Below are 13,477 nucleotides of genomic sequence, written 5' to 3'. Positions count from 1 at the left end.
AATGGGCATCTCAACTCAACCAGTCCTAAATGGAACTCTGCATATCTCCCCAAGGAGCACCCTCCTCAGCATGGTCCCCATCAGCCCTTACCCATCTTATGCCATGGCATTGCCATCCATCCAGTTCTTAGCTAGGAACGTGCCAGCCGTTCTTGATCTATTCTCTTCCTTTCCAGTTTGTTCGAATGTTTCAGCAAGATGGGTCCACTCCTCTTCAAAGGTACGTTCAATAGATCTCCATTTTTTCATCTCCGAAATGAGGGCGATAATAACAGTAAGCAGGTCATAATCCTGCCCACTTGTCTGCTCCCCAGGGCCACCATTTGCAGTGGTGGAAGCCGCTGTCCTCTCTCATCAGTCCCCTTATGTGGTCTCCTTATTTCTATTTTTGCCCCTTCACAACCCTGACACGAGAGTGAACTTCAAGTAAGTAAGTCAGATGACATCATTTATTCACCCCTGATATCTTCTCAAGTTCCTTGCCATTTACACCATCTGGTTCCTGCTAGCATCAGGACTTCACCTTAGACTCCCCCCCATTGAACCCTACTGTACCCACATGGGCTGTCTGCTGTCCCTCTGTGTGCCTAAATGGATTTCCATCTTTGAGAGTGTCTTAGTTTGGGTTGCTATAATGAAAATGCCATAGACTGAATGTCTTAAACAATAAACATTTATTTCTCACAGTTCTGGAGGCTGGGAAGTCCAAGATTAAGGCATTGGTAGATCTGGTGTCTGGTGAGCATTTTCCTCCTTGTGTGTAGACAGTCACCTTCTTGTATCCTCACACAGCCAAGAAAGAAATCAGCTCTTGCATGTCTCTTCTTACAAGGACACTAGGTCCCATTCATAAGGGATCTACCCTCATGACCTAACTATCTCTCAAAGGCCCCACCTCCAAATACCATTACATAGGGGATTAGGTCTCAACCTAGAATCCTGGGGGACACAACATTCAGCTCACAGCAGAGACCATGTTTGCTGTTCACCCTGACTGGGATGCACTTTTACTATCTCTTCATATAACTGGCTACTGCTTATCATCTTATTCTAGCTCCAACAGCAGCCTCTTCTTCTGCCAGATCTTCTCTGACCACATGCTCATTGCCCCCTACCCAATTACTCTCCGCTACTAAATCCTGATTCACTTCCTTCATAGCATTTTTAAAATTTTGTATTTATTTTCTTTGCTTGCCTGTATGACACCTGTCTTTCCCAAATAGAATGTGAACTTCCCAAGAGCAGGGTGTCTTGGCTGTTTTGATTGTGGCTTTATTCCCGATGATTATAGTGCTGAGCCCAAAGAAAAGACTCAACAACTGTTTGTGGATGGAATGGATGGATGGATGAACTGAGTAAAACCTCTCTTCTGCCCCACCTTTGGTATCTTAGTTTTATCTTCTCCCACTTCTTTCAGTCTTTGTTTAGTCAGTCAGTAATATTTATTGAGTGTCTGTTGCAGACAGAGTTGAGGCTCAGGATATGGCAATGACCAAAATAGACAAAACCCTGCTTCTGTGGCATTTATATTATGGTGCTCCATTTGCTTCTGCATATTCTTGCTGATCTTTCTGGGAATCTTTTGCATTGGGCAACATTGTCCTCTTCCTTCTTTGCCCTCTGTGTCTCTACTTGTTTTCTCTCCTGCCCTGCTCTTTGCTTATTCCTTTGTCCCAGAGGCAGGTACCTCTATCCCTGTGTCCTTTTGACACCCAGACCCTCCTTTCTGCTGTTTCCTTCTCGTACCCATAGTTCATTTCAAGCATCTGGCTGCATTTTCCCTTAACTGTTTTCATTCCAAGCACTCCCTGAAATCCAGCATCCGCATTGCCCTGGTTTCTTCCAGAGCCTCTTTTCTATCCCTTCTGCTTTCAAAACCCAAGGTAACTGGCCAGGCGCTGTGGATCACGCCTATAATCCTAGCAGTTTGGGAGGCTGAGGAGGGCAGATTGCCTAAGCTCAGGAGTTTGAGACCAGCCTGGGAAACATGGTGAAACCCTGTCTCTACTAAAAAAAAATACAAAAATTAGGTGTGATGGTGTGCACCTGTAGTCCCAGCTACTTGGGAGGCTGAGGCACGAGAATCGCTTGAACCCAGGAGGTGGAGGTTGCAGTGAGCCGAGATCCAGCCACTGCACTCCGACCTGGGCAATAGAGTGAGACTCTTGTCTCAAAAAAAAGTAACTTCTTGGGAAGCTCTTACCATCTAACTTGTTGAATTTTCTCTTTCCCTCTGGGTTGGCCAACTAGGCTTGCCTCCTGTACGCTTAGGCATGACTGTGGCCACTTGGCAGGTATAGCCTCTCTCTCCTCAGAAATCGTGTAGAACTGGCCTGTAGTTTAGACAGAATGCCATTTGCTTGAGCCAGTAAACTTTCTTACCTGAACATTGTACTCAGTTTCCCAAACCGCAACTTTAGTACATTTGTGGCTTTCCCCAGTGTCAGAAAAAGGAAAGGTGAAATTGTATTTTCCAAACCCCAAATGAAGACACATAGGCTGATAAAAATTGTTTTCCTGAATTGCAAGGGTTTTTTCCCAAGAAAATGTATTACACTGGTATACAAATTAGGACATGAATGATGTATTTTCTATTAAATTTTATTGTACATAGAAGGAATCACTTTTATTTAAAAATAGGAATAGTACATAAAACCTGCGCTGTTTTGAAAAATCTGAGAAGAGGAATCACCCTAGAAGATAGACTAGTCTTTCTGTGAAAGGTAGAGCCAAATGGCTAAAGTTTGGGAAAGAAAGACATTAAGATTCCATCTTCTAGGAAGGTCCCTTTGGCCCTCATAGTAGTTATCTATTGGTGCATGACTATATTATCACAAATATGGCAGCTTAAAACAACAGGCATTCTTTATCTTAACGTTTCTGTGAGTCAAGAGTTTGAGCACAGTTTATCTGGGTTCTCTGCTTAGGGTCTCACAAGGCTGCAATAGAGATGTCATCTGGGGCTGCAGTCTCCTCTGAGGCTCAAGTGGGGAAGGATCTTCTTCTAGGCTCATGTGTTTCTTGGCAGCATTCAGTTCCTTGCAGGCTGCTGAATTAAAGCCTTCAGTTGTTTTGTTTTGTTTTTGTTAGCTGTCAGCTGGAGGCTGCCCTCAGCTCTTTGTCATGTGGCCTTCTCTGGATGGTAGCTCACAAATGGCAGCAGGCTTCTTTAAAGCTAGCAAAGAAGAGGAAGACTTCACAAGATGGGCATTGTGAACTTAGTCACATACACATGTTCATGCACATCTCTTCACCTTTGCCACATTCTGCAGACTGGAGGTGATTAACAGGTTCTGCCCACACTCAAGGGGAAGGGACCCACAAGGGCATAGATACAAAGAGGTGGGGCTCACAGAACCCCCTTAAAATCTGTCCATCCCTAACCCTCACCCCCAAGCTGAATTTCCCACTCTTCCTTTATACTCTATGCCCCAGGTGTCCTTGGCCATGGCATCTTCACACTTTATTGTAAAGGTGCTGTCCTTGCTGGTCTAGACTGTGGTTCTCTGAGGTCAGGCACAGTCTCCACCCCCTCCCCCCAATCATTTCATTGCCTAGAAAAGAATCTGGCACCTGTTAGGAACTGCATAAGTTCCTTCTGCAGTTAGGAATGTTAGGAACTGCATACGTGTTTGTAGAAAGAAGAAACCTGCTATCTCAAGCTCAGTAGCCAGGAATCTTTCTTACCTCCTCCCCACCAGCCGAAGTTGCTTCTCTTTTCTCACCTCTTTGACATAACTGAGTGCCTTCCTTGTGCTGGGCACACAATCTTGTTGACTCTCCCCCTCTCACATCTTACAGCACCCCAGCTATAAGATATCATGCTTGGAAAAGAGCAACCACCTTTTCCATTGAATGCTCCCATCACTAAGTGGCCCCCACATAGTTATGTTAATATTTATGCTCAGAACTCAGTGCCTGCTTCAAAGCCCATGGGCTTGTCTGTAGGTGCTTGGGCCTCTCTGAGACGGCCAGAAATGTGGGCAGTGGTGACTTCATGTAAGGTTAGAAGCAGTAAGGCACCGTGGTTTAGAACTCTGGCCTTGAATAAGATAAATCTGGGCTTCTGTCCTGGCTCTGCCCCCTCCTGACTGTGAACCCTTAGATTCACCTCAATAGATCGCCATTTTTTCATCTCCAAAATGAGGACCATAAGCAGATCATAAGCTGTTGTTTGAATCACCTAAGATAGCCCAATGTAAATTCTTTAGCACAAAGTCAAACTAGAGGAGATCCTCAATAAACATGGACTCTTGCTTTTGTCACCAACCAGGGTGCCCTCTAATTAACAACAGCTCCTTTCAGTGGTCTCTATCAGGGAGGTTGGGTCTCTTTTTTATCCCCACCCTCATTCTCATCTTACAGAATACAGTGCTCCTAAGGACTGGGAGGATGGGCCTTTGCTCACCCTCCCTAGTCCTCCCCTAGTCACTCTGTTTTGGGTTGAGGGGCACACTGACTGTTGTTCTGAGTCTAAAGTACATATCCAGACTGCTGCCTGCATACCTTACATGACTTGAACTTTCCAGTATGCTGGTATTTCAGTTCTTAGCATTAATTTTTTAAAATGTAAAATTCTATTAAATTTTAAGATACGCATTTTTAGTAATTCCCATTGCCCCATCTGAATTATTGAAAAGTATAAATTAGGGTACATTTGGGAAAGTTTTACTGCCAAAAGCATTTAGTAAAGCAATCCAGGTTAGGAGGTGTTGTCAAGTAGAAATTCTGCAGACCTACCTCAATGAATGGATGAGTGTCCTTTTATATAATCCTATCACTTGGACTGTAGACAGGTCCTGCCAAAATGCTGAAAAATTTGTTCCCTCGAGTAGATTAAACATTTCTCTTTAATTTTATTTTATTGTCTTTATTGGTTTAGCTCATTCTTTCTTCATAAGCAAGATATTTCAGCCCAGTCCCTACTGATCTTGCCGTGAATTCCAGATCAAAAGATTGGAAAACCATACAAATGGGCTTCTCTGGTCCACTAGGAACCTCAGAGCCTTTAAGCTCCATGGTTCTGGCACTGCTCAGCTGCCTCTCCTGTTCCCCTCCGGGGCTGCTCAGAATCTTTACCACTGTCTCAGAGCTAGCCTGGTCACCCCATGCTTGTCCCCTCACTTTTGGCAAACACTTCTGCACCCTAATTCTTTGAGAAAATCCAGCTTATCAGGCTGACCTCTCTCGACATCTTGCCTTCACATGGCCACATTTATCTAAATCTTGATGCTCCCTTCTCTTCTTTCCTCCAGCCTCAGAAGAGGAGGTGCTTCCTCCTTCTAAACTCAGAATCAATCCTCTCCCCACCTGCTGAGGGTCCTTAGGCATCCTATAAACATGTCCAAGCCTTTTACTCTCTTAAAATAACAACAGCCTAAACCTCTAAGCCTTAAACCCTCTCTCCAACCTGTGGCCCTATCTCTCTCTGTCCCTTCCCTGCCAAGCTTCCTGAAAGAGTTGTCCTCAGCCACAAGGCCATGTCATCACCTACCATCTTCCTATCCATCAACTGCGTGCTGGCTGCCAGTCCCACCATTTCCCTGACATGCTTGCCAGCAAAGCTAGGGATGTCTTTATTGCAAAATCCAGTAAGCACTGTTTAGTCCTTATCTGACCAATTTTCCCGCAGGCTTTGACTATTACCCTCTCCTTAAGAAGCTTTCCCTTCTTGGGCTCCTAGGTCACCCCTCTCTCCAGGTTTTCTTCATACCCCTTTATTTGTCTTCTGGGACTTTATACTTGGCCTGTTTCTTGTTCTATAAACTTTCCCCTGAGTGATACATTCAATCTAGTGCTCTAGTCACCACTCACATTTGTGGCTGTGGACATCCCGGGATGACTCCTAGCTGTCTTTCCAGCCCAGGTTGGAAGCCCCACTCCTCTGTATTCCACAGCCCACTGGACTTGTCCCATTTCTTTCCTGTGGGCACCACAATCTCAAAACGTCACAAAATATCTCATGTCTTCCTCTCTCATGCCCTCCACCCTTCTCACAAAAGCGTCACTTGTGCCGGGACCCTGGTTGTCACCTCTGACTCTCCACTCTCCTGCTCCCCCATAGCAGCCTTCCTGGCCTTGTCTGAACTTGCCCTGGAATCCCTCTCCAACCTGAGTATTTCTCCCCATGGCCCCAGCACTGCTTAGCTTCAGTGGCCATTAATTCTCACCTGGATCACTTTGACAGCTTCCTAACAGCTCTCTCCACCTGCACACGTACCCACGTCCAACCCACCTACTGCACTGCATCTGGAAGGAACCCAAAACAATAAAAGCCTCTGTCCTCTTTGGAGCTGCCGATGGCCTTCAGGGGTCAGTCAGGCCATCTTCTTTGTGCCCATTTAAGCATTGCCAGAATCACCAGCCTCATCTCCCTGACCCCTGTTCCTACTCTTCACTTCAGTTCACACGAACCTTCTTTCCCATGTCCGACCCTGCTACCTGACAGACCCCCACCTTCTCCCTCTTCCTGCAGCCTTCCCAGTCTGAGCAGGTATATTCCTCCCAGCTGCCTGAGCTGCCTCGGCACTTCTTAACCATTGCCTTCATCACATGGCTTTGTCAAGAGTCCTTCTCTTCCACTTCCCAAGAACGTGCATTCCTGGAGGACAGGGACTCATTGCGTCTGGGTAATCCCAGGGCATGGCCCAGAGCCTGGCATCTAGTAGACAGGCCAACCAAACAAAGAAATAAAGGCTGTTGTTTCCTTGTTCCATGTTAGGAAGGTTTACAATTTTTTTTAAATTTTATCTTAAGTTCTGGGATACATGTGCAGAATGTGCAGGTTTGTTACATAGGTATACATGTGCCATGGTGGTTTGCTGCACCTATCAACCCATCATCTAGGTTTTAAGCCCTGTATGCATTAGGTGTTTGTCCTAATGCTCTCCCTCCCTTTGCCCCCCACCCTCTGACAGGCTCCAGTATGTGATGTTCCCCTCCCTGTGTCCATGTGTTCTCACTGTTCTCCTCCCACTTATGAGTGAGAACATGCGGTGTTTGGTTTTCTGTTTCCGTGTTAGCTTGCTGAGAATGATGGAGGAAAGCTTGTGATTTTATCCATGTGACTTGAGTAGTACAGAATGCAAGATAATAGCATGGACCTCAAATGGCTTCTGAGCTCTTCTGTCTTGGGACAGCCTCTTGGTGGACCTCTGGCTTCCTCTGTAACCAGCGTTAGTGACAATGTTTTTGACTTCAGGTAGGTTCACATGACTAGGGGTAGGAATGAGGGAGCGGATGTCAAGTTTGGGTATAATCACTTTTTAGTTATGTGACCCCATGCAAGTCACTCAACCTGTCTGGACTTTTCTCTCCTTTATCCATAAAATGCCAATTAAAAATAGAATCAACCCTCCTAGAGATATTGGGAGTCTCAGATACAAAAATAAATGTAAAAATGTGTTATTAACTGTCAAGCCACTGGTTAAAATTTGAGGGATGGAAGGGTGCCAGGACAGGTCTCCTTCTGAGAGACTTAATTAAAAAACTAAAGAGTTTAATGAGAAACTTCAGTTTGATATTTTGCTGTTAAGGCCAATGTTCCCCTAAACCTTATTAGAGTGTGGGCTTCTCAGCAACAGGAACTGGGGTCTTGTATCCGTTTTGTATCCCCTAGTGCTTAAGACACTGCATGGTCAAAAGTAGATGTCAATGAGTGGTTCTTATGTGGATGATATATATCCCAGGCTTAAGTGTAGTGAGTGGTGATCATGGCTCACTGCAGCCTCGACCTCCCGGGCTCAAGCAATCCTCCTACCTCAGCCTCCCAAGCGGCTGGGACTACAGGTGCATGCCACCACACCCAGCCAATTTTTAAAATTTTTTGTAAAGATAGGATTTCACCATGTTGCCCAGGCTGGTCTCAAACTCCTGAGCTCAAGGGATCTGCCTGCCTCGGCCTCCCAAAGTGCTGGGATTACAGGCATGAGCCACTGTGCCCTGCCTCTGCTGGTATATTTTTATTTGTTTATTTATGTATGGTACATAAGGACTTAAAAACATCCAATTTAATACATTTTGGAAAAGCAAATGTGAAATGACTTGGGCTTTAGATTTTTAATTGACAAGGAGAAATTGTACATGCCATTGATATTTCAGGACCAGATGATAATGCTGTTACTTCTTATTTTCTTGTGAGGAGAGAAAATTGTAAAAGAGAGTCACATGCAGGAGACAGAGCCGGGATGGGAAATAGTGGACACCCATTAGTTTTTGATTCCCAGCATTCATTTACCAACTCCTAATGATGCAATTCACTTTTTCTCGGGGAAACACTTGTCTTCCACTCTCCGTTCTCAGGCTGGGGATGGAGTTGACTTTGCTACTAGTTCTAGGTACAGGCCTGGCCAATCAGAGTATCATATTCCTCTAGCCACTGGGATGGGCATATGACCCTACTAGAGCAATGGGTCTTGATGAGCCTAGTGCTTAGACTTTTGGGAGAAAGGCATATTCTCTTTCTGTTGGACTCAAACATGGGAGAATACAAATATGAAATTTGCCATTTTGTCACCACGCGGAGTTTGAGACAAAAGCAAATATGGAGTGAAACAGAGATACTGAGCCCTGTGACATCTTTTGAACTCCTGGATCAAACCATACCTGAAGCTAGTTAGACCTCTCTCAACTGTTCAGTTTTCTGAGTCAATTCATTTCCTTTTTTGTTTGTCAGTGTAAATTAGGTTCTCTATTATCTGAACCGAGAAACGGAGTTTTCTGACACTTGGAGCAACGAGACTCTTATGGGATTGTGGCCAGGGGGATTGTACCACCTTACCTGCAATTCCTCCTATACCTTGCTGCTCTCCCTGGTATTGATGGACGAGCCGAATATGACAAGGTCTATGTAGATTCAGGTACTGAACACCTCCAGGATGATTTAAAGGAAGAGGTGGATTTAGGAGATTCTCAGGGAACTCTTTTAACCCTGAGGTCCCCAAAGTCTACAAAAGACCTCAAGGATTGTAACTTCATACTTCCAATAATGCTACAAAATCTCATCTGGCTGTGAGTCAACTTCCAGAAAAACCTTAAACACTGGCTCCCCTTCAGTGTCAAATTATAATTCTCCTCTTTCATCTTCCCCTGCAGTTCCTTCTGTTTTTCATTTCTCTTGATTTCTTTCTTTGGGCTTTTGATCTGTTTTCTATTGTTATCATTCAGGCATCTCATGCCTGAACTTTCCAAGTCCGTGTAATCCAACCATAACAACATCTGGGATCTGTGGCCGTGTATTAATGTTAGTTCCTCCTGATGCATCGGGACTGGGTGCTTTGCTGGATTATTTTATGCCTTTGTTCCACAAAGCTGATTTTCCTCCAAATCTGAGCCCCAGGATTTTCCAAGGAACTTTCCAAAGTGGGCAGGAGGTAAGGAGAGCTCTCAGGGAATTTCCTCTGCTATCTTGTCTAGTTCACTTGCCCCTACCAGTGGCTTTCACATTCCTTTGCCCCGATGACTGGCTCCTTGGAGTCTTGCTTCCAAAACCTTGGAATATTCCCCACCCAGCCTTGGGTGGTGTCTGCTAGAGCTGGCTTGAAGGACAGCTCTGTTCTTTATTGGCTGTTTGCTTTTGAATCCCAGTTTCTCTGGAGTAAAGCTGGTGATTTTAAAGTATAGGATTGTGGTGAGGATCACATGGAATTTGGTACAATACTTTATATAAAACTCCTGGCACAACACGGTAATAGCTACCTTTTGTTGACTTAAGAAACTTCATTAGATAGCTTGCTTCTGTTATGCCATTTGGCCCTAGGATGACCATGCATAGGAGATATTATTATTCCCACTCTGCAGAGGAGGAAACTGAGGCTGAGGATAGTCAATGTCAAAGTTGGCCTCTCTTCTCTCCCCCATGCTGCCTGAGACAGAGTCATCACTTTCAGCATGGAAGCTATGATGTCTGTCCTTTCTCTCCACCGAAGTCATTGTGGCTTTTTTAAATGGGTGTCACCACCTGGTACTAGAAAGTAGCAATTCTTCACTAAATCCTAAGACTGCATTGCCTACCTGTGTTCATCAAAACTATTAACAAGGGACAAAAAGTAAATTCAAACTACAGTCAGTGGAAAGCACAAAGAAAACTGTGTTGCCTTAGGTAAGGGAAAACCCTGGGGGTAGATGTAATGCCAGCTCCACTGGCTCTGAGGCTAGATGGTGTGTTCACAGGCCCTCCTCTCCCTCTTCCAGCCTTTAAAGGTGTCTCTGCCTTGCCTCTGTCCTCTCTGGGTGGTGGCAGATGCCCTTGGCAGCACTGGGCTTTCCTGACTGGTCCAGCAAAAGTCCCCAGGGGGCCTCACTTGTCCTCTTGGATCACATGTCCTTCCCCAGGACAATCACTGTGGCCGGCCTGGGTCATAAATGCACCTTGCCATGCAGGAATGGAGTCATCCCCACTGAAACCATGTTGACTCAGGCAGCGCAGGCACATGTGAACGTCGAGGGCCACGTTTCCCATTGTACGATACTGAGTTTCCTGAACTCACTTCTAAACTACGATGTTACTACCCACTCTGGTTTCATCTCAAGCAATACTATTTGTGATACCACAGGTTTGGGGATATCTATATGTATGTAAAATCTATCTATCTATCTATCTATCTATCTATCTATCTATCTATCTATCTGTCCATCTATCATCTGTTATGTGTCCTTTCTAATATACATGAAGATAAATATATAGCTATGAAAAAAAATTATAATCTCTCATCCCACCAGTATCTACACCACACCACACTTTGGAAAACACTGATCTAATCCACCCTTGTCTTTTACAGCTGAGGAAACTGGGCACAGCAAAGCTAAGCAATTTACTCAAGGGCAAATCGAAAGTGACAGAAATGGGACGAGAAGCCCGATTCCAGCTTTGTATGTGCTTATATTTTATTTTATTTTGAGAAGAAGTCTGTTTCTATTGCCCAGGCTAGAGTGTAGTGGTGCGATCTTGACTCACTGCAACTTCCACCTCCCGGGTTCAAATGATCCTCCTGCCTCAGCCTCCTGAGTAGCTGGGATTACAGGTGCCCGCCACCACGTCCAACTAATTTTTGTATTTTTAATAGAGACAAGGTTTCACTATGTTGGCCAGGCTGGTCTCCAACTTCTGACCTTAGATGATCCACCCGCCACGGCTTCCCAAAGTGCTGGGATTACAGGCATGAGCCACTGCTTCTGGCCAGTGCTTATTTTAATTCCCCAAGGCAACATGGTTAGTAGCTCTGCCCCTTACCAGCTGTGTGTCTTTGGGCAAGTTACCTAACTTCTCTGTACCTCTGTGTGCCTATCTGTAAAATGAGGGACAATGATAGTATCTACTTCATAAAACTTTTATGAGGATTAAATGAATTTGTATTTATGAACCACTTAGGACACTGCCTGGTACATAGTAAGTATTATATGTGTTTGCTAGATAAACAGGATGTGACTTGGAGTCACAGGAAATGTAAGCTTGCAGTTCATATTCCAAATTCCCAGAGGAGGGAATTTGGATGGTTTCAGGTTGGGTCAGATGCCCACCCCTGAACCAACCAACTGTGTCCAGGAGGATGGGATCACGTGACTGGGAAATGGCTATACCCACTGCAACCCCCAGAAAAGGATCTGCCAGGCACAGGAAAGAGGGGACGAAAAAGTGAGAAGGTTGAAGTTACTGCTTATTCAGGCTCTGGTGGTCAGCAGTGTTCCCTGGGATCCAGCGGGGGTATGCAGAGACTCTCTACTGATCCATGCCTGACTCAAAGCCCTGTCTTCCGGGAAGTCTACTTTGATTTACTTCACCTGTTTGGAAGAATGTTCTTCTCAGTGCCATCCATAAAAGGAGAGTTCACTTGTTGTCTGACTTGTTTTCCACAGTTGGTTAAAAAGTGCATGTTCTGCTTCTCCAAACAGATCACGTGCACCTTGAACATGGGTGACTAATACTTTACTCTTTTGTCATTACTACCGAGTGTCTAGGTTAGGCCCAGCCAGTGCTCAAAGGGTGAATCCCTGTAAAATGAGCAATACTTTCAGAGACCTGATCCTTTGTTTTGAACCTCGGTTTGGCCAATAGATGTTAGCTGAAAAAGGCGGGGGTAAAACCATTAGAGAGATATCACTTTACACAAAATTGACGTGAATAAGAATTTTATAAATGCTTTCTTCATTTCTATTAATCTTCTCAGCTTCTCTGCAGCCTAGACAGTCTGTCAAGTTAATAACACCAAACACTGAGAACTAGAAAAGTTCTAAGGGGGTTCATTTCAAGGAGCCATGAGATGAATCTTTTTTCATAAAAGAAATGTCCTTACTTTGTCTGCTGTGTAAGTTTGTAAGCAAACCTGCCCAAACAGGGGTCATTTAAAAAGCAGGGACATTTCAGATGTGCCTATACGACCAACGTTACCAGCTTTGCCTTTTCCAGTGAATGCTTTTCCTCTGGAGATTACAGCATTAGAAACTTTGCCTTTCTAGTCAAGCTCCAATATAAAGCACCACAATATCCCATTCATAAAGATCTGTCTCTTTATAAGGAAGTGATGATCTGTGCAGGAGCTAGGTTGAATTTTACTTTGAATTAGCAAACTTTCTCCTCCTTAACTTCTTCTTCCTCCTAAATCAATGGTTCTCAAAGGAGGAGGGGAGAGTTTTATTGCCCAGGGGACATTCGGGAACGTCTAGAGACTACTTGCTTATCACAACTGAGGGGGTGTTAACATGATCTGGTGAGGGGAGGCCAGGGATGTTGCTAAACATTCCCGACAGCACAGGACCGTCCCTCACAACAAAGAATGATCCAGCCTCTAATGTCAATCGTGCCCAGGTTGAGAAACCCTGCCTTAAATTAACAACAACCACCACCACCAAATGCTGCAAAGTATAAGAACAGTTCAAATGGAATATGTAAAAGTGTTTTTTGGGGCTGGGCGTGTTGGCTCACATCTGTAATCCCTGCAGTTTGGGAGGCCGAGGTGGGCGGATCACCTGAGGTCAGGAGTTCAAGACCAGCCTGGCCAACATGGTAAAACCCCGTCTCTACAAAAAAAATACAAAAATTAGCCCGGTGTGGTGGTGCACACCTGCAGTCCCAGCTACTTGGGAGGCAGAGGCAGGAGAATCACTTGAGCCCGGGAGGTGGAGGTTGCCGTGAGCTGAGATCATGCCACTGCATTCCAGCCTGGGTGACAGAGTGAGACTCCATCTCAAAACAAACAAAAAAAGTGCTTTTCATTTTTTAAATGCCCTTGAGAACTTAGGTGGACCTACCAATCTATAAACAATAGGCAGAAACGCCTCATTTTTCTGATATCCTTGAAGCAGTTTCTTTCCTAGTATCTCCTGGATTCACCTGATTTAATTTATCTTTGGGCGTGAAAGTAATGAGTGCATTTCTTAAGCAAATGTTTATAACAACATCTTCTTGTAAATTAATTCTGGCCTCTTCTCCACAAGTTTCTCTGTAAGTGGGATCTGTCCATCTTCTTGTGGACGCAGAGGA

This window comes from Pongo pygmaeus, chromosome 19, assembly GCF_028885625.2.
Source record: "Pongo pygmaeus isolate AG05252 chromosome 19, NHGRI_mPonPyg2-v2.0_pri, whole genome shotgun sequence".
Classification (NCBI taxonomy): domain Eukaryota; kingdom Metazoa; phylum Chordata; class Mammalia; order Primates; family Hominidae; genus Pongo; species Pongo pygmaeus.
The sequence above is the reverse complement of the archived record's forward strand: the minus strand, read 5'-3'. Positions refer to the sequence as shown.